Here is a 10,173-nt window from a genome sequence, read left to right on the forward strand (position 1 = left end):
AAGCTGCAGTCGGGACACCCGATGTGGTGAGGAGCCAAATGAACTTCAAGAGGCAGTCACCGACATTAAGATTGAAATTAGCAGTACTCTTGCCCGAGATCGGCACACCAATTATACTGGTGGACCGATTCGAGATCGGCTTGATCGTCGTTCTCGATTCTGATCGGTAAATTAGTCTGGTTCCTTCACTGTCATCAGATATTGTTCTCATATTTCTCCGATAGCCAGGATCGTAAATTTTCAGTCGAGGAGCAAAGAGAATAGTCGGAAAAAAAATCAAAAGCAGTCACCATAATCGGAATTGTCACCAGAGAAGCTAGAACAGGAGAAGTGGTGAAATGGAAGGAGGAGAAATGAAATGTGGAGGAATTTTCTCACTGGTGCATATATATAGGGCCTGAGCATTTATTGCGTACAGAAACCGAAGCGGATGCATCGGTAACCGAAGAATTAATTGCTTTGACTAAGGCAGATCGGATAAAGAGGAAGGTTCTGGAATAGGAGAGATCGGGAAGCGATGAGGGGCCCGATATGAGAGATCGGAAAAGGGTCATAACAAAGAGATCGGAAGGAATAGAGATCGGAAAGTTCGAAGAGGATGAGATGACTTCCAATAACTCTCTACATAATCAGAGCCGAGGTAGTTAAAGCATTGCAGGCATGAGCAAATCTTCACCGCACGCCTCATTTGCAGAATCACCCACATTGTTGACAGACGCCAAAAACAGTTATGGCAGTTTTGTACATCACAATCTCCACAGTTGATCATACTTGTAAGGACAAACCCGGAGCCCTTGGATCAAAAGGCAGACGACAGGTCCGGCGCCTTTTATTCCCAACCTTTGGATCTGTCTTGACAGGTAAGATCCTGAGCCGTTGGATTGAGAAGAGAAAGGACAGATATTCTGAATAGGATCCCAGCCGTCCATTTTGATTCCCTTTAATTTTCAAACATCAGATTATGTCCTTTTAAATCTAAACCTTCCGTCTCCCTAAGGGGAGATCCTGACCCTTCATTAGTAGCACCCGTTCCCTATAAATACCTACATGCAATACTGTAGAAGGGACGGACAAAAAGGTGGTGGTGATTATAGTGGAAAGGCTCTGAAATTTAATTCAGTCTTGCTGCTTTGCCATTCTAAGCTTGCATGAAAATTGAGAAACTTCAGAAACTAGTTTTCTCGAGTATCTCCAGTGATAAAGATATTTCAAACCCTGAAATCCTTTATTTTCAGTTTCTTCATCACTCTACTACACCATTTCCGTTCAGTCTCGTCTTCATCACCCCAACATCAACACATTATTCTTTTAGCTTGATCTCATTCTGACCCGGTTTCTGTCGCTTCAGTTCAACTGCATTTTAACCTGGTTTTCGCAATCTCAAAGTAAGCATTGGTCCTTGTATCACCAGCTTTCAACTCTACAATACTTGTGATCTCCAGAGTCAATTTGATATCCTTAACCTCACACAGGTAAATGCCCAGACTGTCATTTTGCCGAATGCTCGCGTTTTACTTTCTTTGCTTTTAATCTCAAAATTTTCATTAAATCCAGTCATACTAAAGACCCACGTAGATCCCTCCGGCCGATATTTATTCTCTTGAGTTTACTTTTTCCCTTCATAAGTTCACGTTATTTATTTGTCCTTAGTTTTTATTTTCTTCGAATATAGGTGTTCCGGTTGCGGGTAACTTATAGGTAATTTAGTAGCAATGTCCTAACGTGATAGTTTCTTTTGAATAAGTAAAAATAATCAATGAATGAATAGGGAATTAGGGGAAAAGTCATAAGGTCGAGCCACTAAGTGAGTCTAGGAAATAACATAATCGAGCGGGAATCGAGATAGGACCCCAGATTAGTAACCGAGAGAGATCGGATGTAGCAAGCCAAAGAGTTCGGATAAGGTAGTCAAATACGAGATCGGTGAAAAGTTCGGTCTTATGTCACGAATACTTTAAGAGGTCGGGGGAGAGTTCTTACCTGATCCTCATTCAAACAAAAACACGGAGATCGGAGGAGAGTTCTTATTCGAGATCCTTCATTAAAACTTTAAGCCGAATACTTTAAGAGGTCGAGGGAGAGTTCTTACCTGATCCTCATTCAAACAAAAACATGGAGATCGAAGGAGAGTTCTTATCCGAGATCCTTCATTAAAACTTTAAGCCGAATACTTTAAGAGGTCGGGGGAGAGTTTTTACCTGATCCTCATTCAAACAAAAACACGGAGATCGGAGGAGAGTTCTTATCCGAGATCCTTCATTAAAACTTTAAGCCGAATACTTTAAGAGGTCGGGGGAGAGTTCTTACCTGATCCTCATTCAAACAAAAATACGGAGATCGGAGGAGAGTTCTTATCCGAGATCCTTCATTAAAACTTTAAGCCGAATACTTTAAGAGGTCGGGGGAGAGTTCTTACCTGATCCTCATTCAAACAAAAACATGGAGATCGGAGGAGAGTTCTTATCCGAGATCCTTCATTAAAACTTTAAGCCGAATACTTTAAGAGAAACACGGAGATCGGAGGAGAGTTCTTATCCGAGATCCTTCATTAAAACTTTAAGCCGAATACTTTAAGAGGTTGGGGGAGAGTTCTTACCTGATCCTCATTCAAATAAAAATGCGGAGATCGGAGGAGAGTTCTTATCCGAGATCCTTCATCAAATTTTAAACCAAACACCCTAAGAGATCGGGGGAGAGTTCTTACCTGATTCTCGCCTAAATTAAAACAGGGAGATCGGAGGAGAGTTCTTATTCGAAATCTCCCACTCAAAACTCTTAATAAAATATATCTAGAGATCGGGAGAAGTTCCCTGCCCGAGCTCTCTTAACAAAATTCAAACTAAATGACATGACCCCAATACACAAGACAATTTCACTCAAACACTTATTCACTAAAGGGCCATCTCACGAACTTGTGTTCCTGGGCAACCCAAGATAAGTGAAATATCAAACATCCCTTTATTTTGCACAAAGGATTAACATTATCACTATCCCAACCCCCTAATTACCCTTTTAATTTATAAAAGAGCATAACATTAAATCTGTTTACCTTCATTGAGGGACGAAGCGGCATGCCTAACACCTTTCCCGCCCGTATATAGACCCCGAACCTAGAATCTCTGTTTTCGAAGTGGTTTCTTTTAAATTTATTTTCACGAATGATTTTCTTTAATTTCCCTCAAAATTAAAGTGGCGACTTCTCACTTTTCTCACTTCAGTGAAGAGCTTTCGTCCAGGCGACCGCAAAATACCTTGCGACACTAGCAATTTCTCATTTAGGATCAACCCTAAAGGTTGTCCGCAAGTGTTCTTATACGAGGGTCATGTTCCAAAATGGAGGAGTGGTCATTGGAATGGCGTTAGATGGTCTGGAATACCTCAACTGCAGAGAGTTACATTTATCTTCAACTACAGCTATGTGGACAATGAGAATGAGATTTCCTTCTCGTGGAACAATGCATATGGCTCAATCTTGACAAGAGCAGTGCTGAATGAGTCCGGCATTTTCCAACGGTCCAAATGGCATGAGAACGAAGGTCGATGGGAAGAGTTCGCGTCTGCGCCCAAGGACCAGTGTGACAGCTATGGATTATGTGGAGCCTATGGTAACTGTGTTCGTTACAATGGTGAATTCGACTGCACTTGTCTTCTCGGGTACCAGCCCAAATCACCCCAAGAATGGCATTGGACGATGGGTCGCGGTGCGTTAGGAAGAATCAAATGCCACTGCGAAACGGTGAAGGATTCGTAGAGGTGGCAAATGTGAAGGCTCGGATACTTGATTTGCCCATGTATTGGCAAATTTGGATACGAAAGCTTGTAAAAATAAGTGCTTGAGGAATTGTTCATGCATCGCATATGCAAGTCTAGGTACGCATGAAGGAAGTGGATGTTTGACATGGTATGGTGATTTGCTAGATACAAGAGTATTTAAAGAAGGTGGACAAAGTATATATGTGCGTGTGGATGCACTCGAGTTAGGTATCTTCAAGCAAACTGTCATTAGAAATTTGGGTTTCTTTTGTTTTCTATTTATTTTGTTGATTATGTGTTTAAATCTGCTCTTCTGCTAACTCTAGATGACTGGTTGATTATCATATTAATAGTTGCAGTGTTTCTTTTTTCTCGTCTTCCCTTTTCAGGTCAATATGCAAATAAGCGCAAGGACCTTCTTGTAAGAAAAGGGATATTGGTAATTATGATACTGTCCGTAGCCACAGCAGTTTCCTCTGTTGTTCTTTTCTCATACTGCTTGGTGGGGAGGCAAAGGAGATTATGTAAGCAAATAATTAAATTCCTTTCAGATAGTTTTCCCATTTCCTCGTTATTTTTCACTTTAATAATCGTTAAACTACAATTTATCAATTAACTATGCTTGATTACAAAAAAGTTTAAAACTATTTCCTACATTTGGTTGCCAAGAAAGTAAAAGAAAAGATATAAAAGATTCTTATATCCAATTCTAATTAGTTTAAAATGAGACTTGGTTGACACATGTTCAGCTTTTTATTTTATTATTATTATTTTTTTTTTGATAAGCAATTCATTTTGTTAATAGAAAAATAGTCAAGGAGAAACTTAGCATTAGAACGTCGACTAACCCAAAATGGACAACAATGCTAGCAAATCTTATCTCTAATTATCCGTTTTCGTTCTACATACAGCACAAAATGGGCAACATGAACTGTCTATCTATAATTCTAGTACTCTCCTAGATGATCCTCCAAGGGAAAAGGAGCTTCACAGATCTGGAAGTCATCCACATTTACCTTTCTTCAATATAGACACAATAGTTGAAGCAACTGACAATTTTTCCAACAAACTTGGAGAAGGTGGTTCTGGCTCAGTGTATAAGGTAGTATCCCATGAAAAGTAAAATTGTCAACTCCTTCATAAAATTTAATGTGAATATTTGGCATGTCACACTTTTAGTACTGTTGTGTGATATATGCGGCCATGGTAGGACGTCTGTGAAATAAGTCTAGAAATGTACTTTCAGGGTCAACTATAAAATGGACAAGAAATAGCAGTGAAAAGATTATCTAAATAGTCAGGACAGGGGATAAAGGAATTCAGGAATGAAGTACAATTCATATCAAAACTCCAGCACAAAAACCTTGTTAGGCTTTTTGGTTGTTGCATTCATAAAGAACATAAGATGCTAATCTATGAATATTTACAGAACAAAAGCTTGGACTACTTCATCTTTGGTATGGCTCTTCTTCTATTTTCTTTCACCCATCAATAATTTGCACTTCTTTCCATAATTCCTATAATCTAAGGGTCTCCAAAACTCAAATTGACTACAAATAAGTCAAGGAAACAACTATTGGACTGGAGAAAGCGTTTTGAAATTATTTTTGGGGTAGCTCGAGGAATTTTATATCTACATCAAGATTCAAGATTAAAAATCATCCATAGTGATTTGAAAGCAAGCAATATTCTATTAGATGCTTCAATGGAGCCAAAAATTTCAGACTTTGGGTTGGCTAAATTGTTCAAGGAACATCAAATTGAAGCCATTACAAAGCAAGTGGTTGGAACATAGTAAGTTACTTAACTCCAACACCATCTCCTTGCTTGGAAACATTAAAAGGTCACAAACCACCAATAAAATCTGATGTCTTCAGCTATGGTGTCTTAATACTAGAGATCACAAGGGGCAAGAAAAACACGGAGTATGACAAAGAAAGCCCTTCTCTGAATTTGATAGGGAATGTAAGTTGATAGACATATCTTTTTTAAGATTAATTTCCTATTAGATTCACTGCTAAAGTAGTAAATGATGTCCTCAACTGTGTTTCAGGTGTGGAGGCTATGGAGGGAAGGAAAAGGCTTGGACATAGTTGATTATTCATTGTTGGAACATTCATACCCTTGTCAAGAAATTTTTAGATGCATTCAGATTGGACTTCTATGAATTCAGCAACACCCAGCTGATCGGCCAACCATGCTTGAAGTTGTGTTCATGTTAGGCAATGAAACAAGTCTTCCTTCTCCTAAAAAACCAGCATTTGTTTTCAGGACTCAAAGTGGGCAAGAATCTTTAATAGCTAGAGGAGAAGTGTGTTCTATAAATGATTGCACAATTACTATGATTGAAGGTCAATGAAATTCTAGTAGGATTTTTGACGGAGAAAGGGTCAAGTATGTAAAATCTTTGGATCAAACATGTTGTCAATCTTGCAATGGACGAGGCCTTAAGGTAAACCACGTAAATCTTATCTCTCTTTGGATCAAACATGTTGTCAATCTTGCAATGGACGAGGCCTTAAGGTCAAACCATGTAAATCTTATCTCCATTTTTCTTCTCTTTTGTATATTGTGTGTTTATGTGATTGTATGAGAGGTACAGATATACAAGTGGATAGATATAAAACAGCCTTATCACATTTTAACTGTGATTGTAATTACATTGAATTCTGCATATTTTTAGACCCAACCAAGTCTGTTTGGGATTTTCAGAAATCCTCCATCAAAGGAGGGTTTTGAATTTGCATTCCAGTTGTCTCCTTTCTTTTAAGTTCAATGTCACTCTTAAAATAGATGAAAGAGACAAATTCAGGTGAGGTAGAGGTTTCATTATGAATGCAAATGGAAGAGAAATGCTGGTAGTAAGAGGGTTACCGGTTGAGGATGGAATTTGACCAGGGAGCGCAACTCATGAGAGAGATCAGAGAAGAGACTGGCTCGACTCTTGAGTCGAGACAAGCCATTTTCCACTCGGACTTCTCCGAGTCCCGAGGACAGAAAACTTTGACCGAGGATTTCTCCAGCGGTGGACTGGATGCAACTTGCCATGTTTAAAAAGAATTCAGACAAGATAATTGATAATGGGCTTCTCACTAGCTCTTGTAACGAAGAATTCTTTGAGCTTTATGTGACTGAGACTATTAATTTTCAAAATCCAGGTGGATCCAGGCTCAATGTATAAGGCTTAGGATCCACCAATAAGCAAGCAAACTGCAGCCTACTGTTTGCACTATTACAATATTGTCTTTTAAAGACACATATCTTGAGATAAATAAAATATTTATGGCTAATAACTTTTATTTGAGGTAAAATTTTATTAATTTTTAAATATTATATTATTTATTTTTAATGACTCGTTTTTTTTTTTTTTTTGACAAAACTAACTAGTTTCTAAATATTATATTGATTTATTTTTTATAATTAATTTTTAAGTAAAAACTTATTAGTCTCTAAATATATAATTATTTATTTAAAATAATTAATTTTTTGAGGCAAAACTTATTAGTCTCTAAATGTTATATTATTTATTTTTAATAATTAATTTTTTGAGACAAAACTTATTAATCTCTAAATGTTATATTATTTGCTTCTAATTCATTAAGATTAACTTCATTTGTATAAGAAGTTTTAAGGTTTTTTTTTTTAATTTGTCACTAAAAAATTCCTTTTTTCCATATTAAAAAAATTGCAATAACTAATTAAACTCTCTCTCTCTCTCTCTCTCTCTCTCTCTCTCTCTCTCTCTATATATATATATATAAAAGGTGTGTTAAGTATATATGGATTATATTTAGTTAAATAAAAATGTGATTTTAAAAACTAAACGTATAAATACTGACACATATATACTTACATTGTATTATGTTTGTATGTATTAAAATAAAAAATTATATATATATATATATATATATATATATATATATATATATATTAATCAATAAAATTAAAGCTTTTAATTAACATATTGTTATTAATCATTGAGCTAACACGTGTTATTAATTTTTTGAGAAAAAAATTCAAAATTTTGATAAAAATACTTTTAGCATTATGCTACAAATATTTTGATCACTTGAATTTATCAATTATACATATTAATATATTTATTTTAATTATTATTTTTTATTAAATTTGTTCTTAAAATATATAAGTACTAAAATAAATAAAATAAAATTTAATTTATTCTGAAGTGTACGTCTAGGCCCAATCAAATCCCAATAAGACTGCTTCAAGTTCAAATCTATAATTGCAGCAACACTTGAGTTTCATAATATATAATTATTATTACGTTACTTTAAATATAATTGATTATGTTATATAATTATGATTTTATTACATCAAATTTTTTGTGTTATTAAAAAACATAATCAAATATGTAATATTATTTTAGTTACATTACAATTTTGATTATGTTATGTCAAACATAGCTTGCATTTAATATGATCGCTTTTCAATTTTCTATTCATTTAAAAAAAATAATAAAAAAGAAGAAGTATTATTGTTTTCATTTTAAAAGCTTTTCTCATAATCATTTTCAAAACAAAAGCCATAATTGAGAAATCAAAATTCTTGATTTTATCTTCAATATTTCTATTTACATCCATTAAAATTCATTTAATATATTTTTTTAATATGAATAATTTTAATTTTAATAATAAATTATATGAAAAAAGTGAAACTTGTGCTAAATGAGTGCAAATTACATTTAATGAATTATAAATTGTAATTCTCTATGCTAATAGAATGCTTTAATTGAATGTTTTACACCCATTAGAAAAACTTTTTTTTTTAATTTATGCTTCTCGAAAGTTGCTTGTGTTTGTCTTACATTTCGTGTTCCCCTCCTTCTCATCCTTTCTTTCTTTAAATTTTCCCACTCCTCCTCATCATACTCTTATACTTTCCTGCTCTAATGACTGCTCATCACTCTCAGGCAATGTGTTTTTGTTAGACTTTCCAAAACTTTGATATCTTATGTCTATGATTTTCCCAAATATTAAGATGAAATCTGTGTGAAAGTCAAAGAGTTGCACGAAATTAATTAATTAAATTGATTTTGGTTTCCATGAGTTTATGCAATTGATTTTTGAAGTTGATTAACCCAAACTAGTCCAGTCAATTTTGACTTTAAAACTTATGATTTCCTTTGAAATAAATTATTTGCAAGGAAAAAAATCAATTGAATTCTTGCACAATTATTTTTTATTTTTCTTTTTTTTTTAAAATGAAAATTTTGTAAGTTAAAAAGAATTAAATTTTTTTCATTTTAATTACGAGATTGACCAAAAAGAAATCAATTAAATTGAATTATTACAAAATTTTAGTTTTTAAACAAGAGGTTTATGAGGTTTTCAAACTTAAAATAGGTAGATGGAGACGTTAATGGTGGAGGAAGACCACACCATTGATGCATAATAAATGTGAAAACAAAGCACTTTTGTTTTCTATGGAGAGAAAAATTCAAAGTCAATAAAATTAAGTGTGAGGCTTATTTTGCACAGTTTGAATGATTCAACTTGTTACTCCATGTGGCACATCTACAATTAATTTTTTTTGTTCCAAGTAACATCAACCGTTGTTGTTATCAACCATTTAGATGATTTAATCCTCGCATGGACCAAATATAAGTTTTAGTCTAGCTTCAAGATTTTCCACACATCATGTCATGGTGGGGCAAAGTGTTGGGAAACTTTTGGGTTAATTTTACTCATGGTCATTCAATATAGATGGTTATATAAGTGAAATCTCTTAACTTTAATTTGTATTATAAATGTTCTTAAACTTTTATTTGATTATTAATAAAATCCCTGTAATTTGTTATTATTGATTTGTAGATTAACTTATAGTTAAATTTCACTCACTATCCCCTAACTTAGATAAGCATACCATATACGTCTCTCAACTTTAATTTATTTCATAAAAATTTCTAAATTATATTTTAATATATAAATAATTTTAATAGAAAATGTGTTAAATAAGAATTTAAATTTGAATATATTATTTTGCTAATGTAAGAAAGAAAGACAAAAACTCTATAGTATCAACCTGTGCAAAAACAAAATCATCCATATTTAATCAGAGTGTGAATATCATTAAAATAAAGTAAAATAGTATATTATCAATTTTCTTCCATTAAAATAAAATCAAAGAAATTAAGATAAATTAGATGTGAATTATTTAGACATCAACCTAAAATTGAATTTAAAAGTAATACAAGTAAATATAATATTATTAATTTTTATTTAAAATAATAATAATTATTATTATATAACTTTTAATACAAAAAATAAATAATTGATCAATTATAATTATTTATAAAAATATTATACCATTTCTGAAAGTACGATTTTTATTTCAAAATAAGTAAAAAAATAAATCATTTTTTAAAATTTTAAATCAACTATAAAATATATTATGAAAGTA

At 33.3% G+C, this 10,173-nt stretch overlaps 1 pseudogene; it reads left to right on the forward strand.

The window, feature by feature from the left end:
• Positions 1-730: 730 nt before the first annotated feature.
• On the forward strand, positions 731-5,920 carry LOC110644426 (G-type lectin S-receptor-like serine/threonine-protein kinase RKS1; annotated as a pseudogene).
• The last annotated feature ends 4,253 nt before the right edge of the window (positions 5,921-10,173 follow it).

This window comes from Hevea brasiliensis, chromosome 11, assembly GCF_030052815.1.
Source record: "Hevea brasiliensis isolate MT/VB/25A 57/8 chromosome 11, ASM3005281v1, whole genome shotgun sequence".
Classification (NCBI taxonomy): Eukaryota; Viridiplantae; Streptophyta; class Magnoliopsida; order Malpighiales; family Euphorbiaceae; genus Hevea; species Hevea brasiliensis.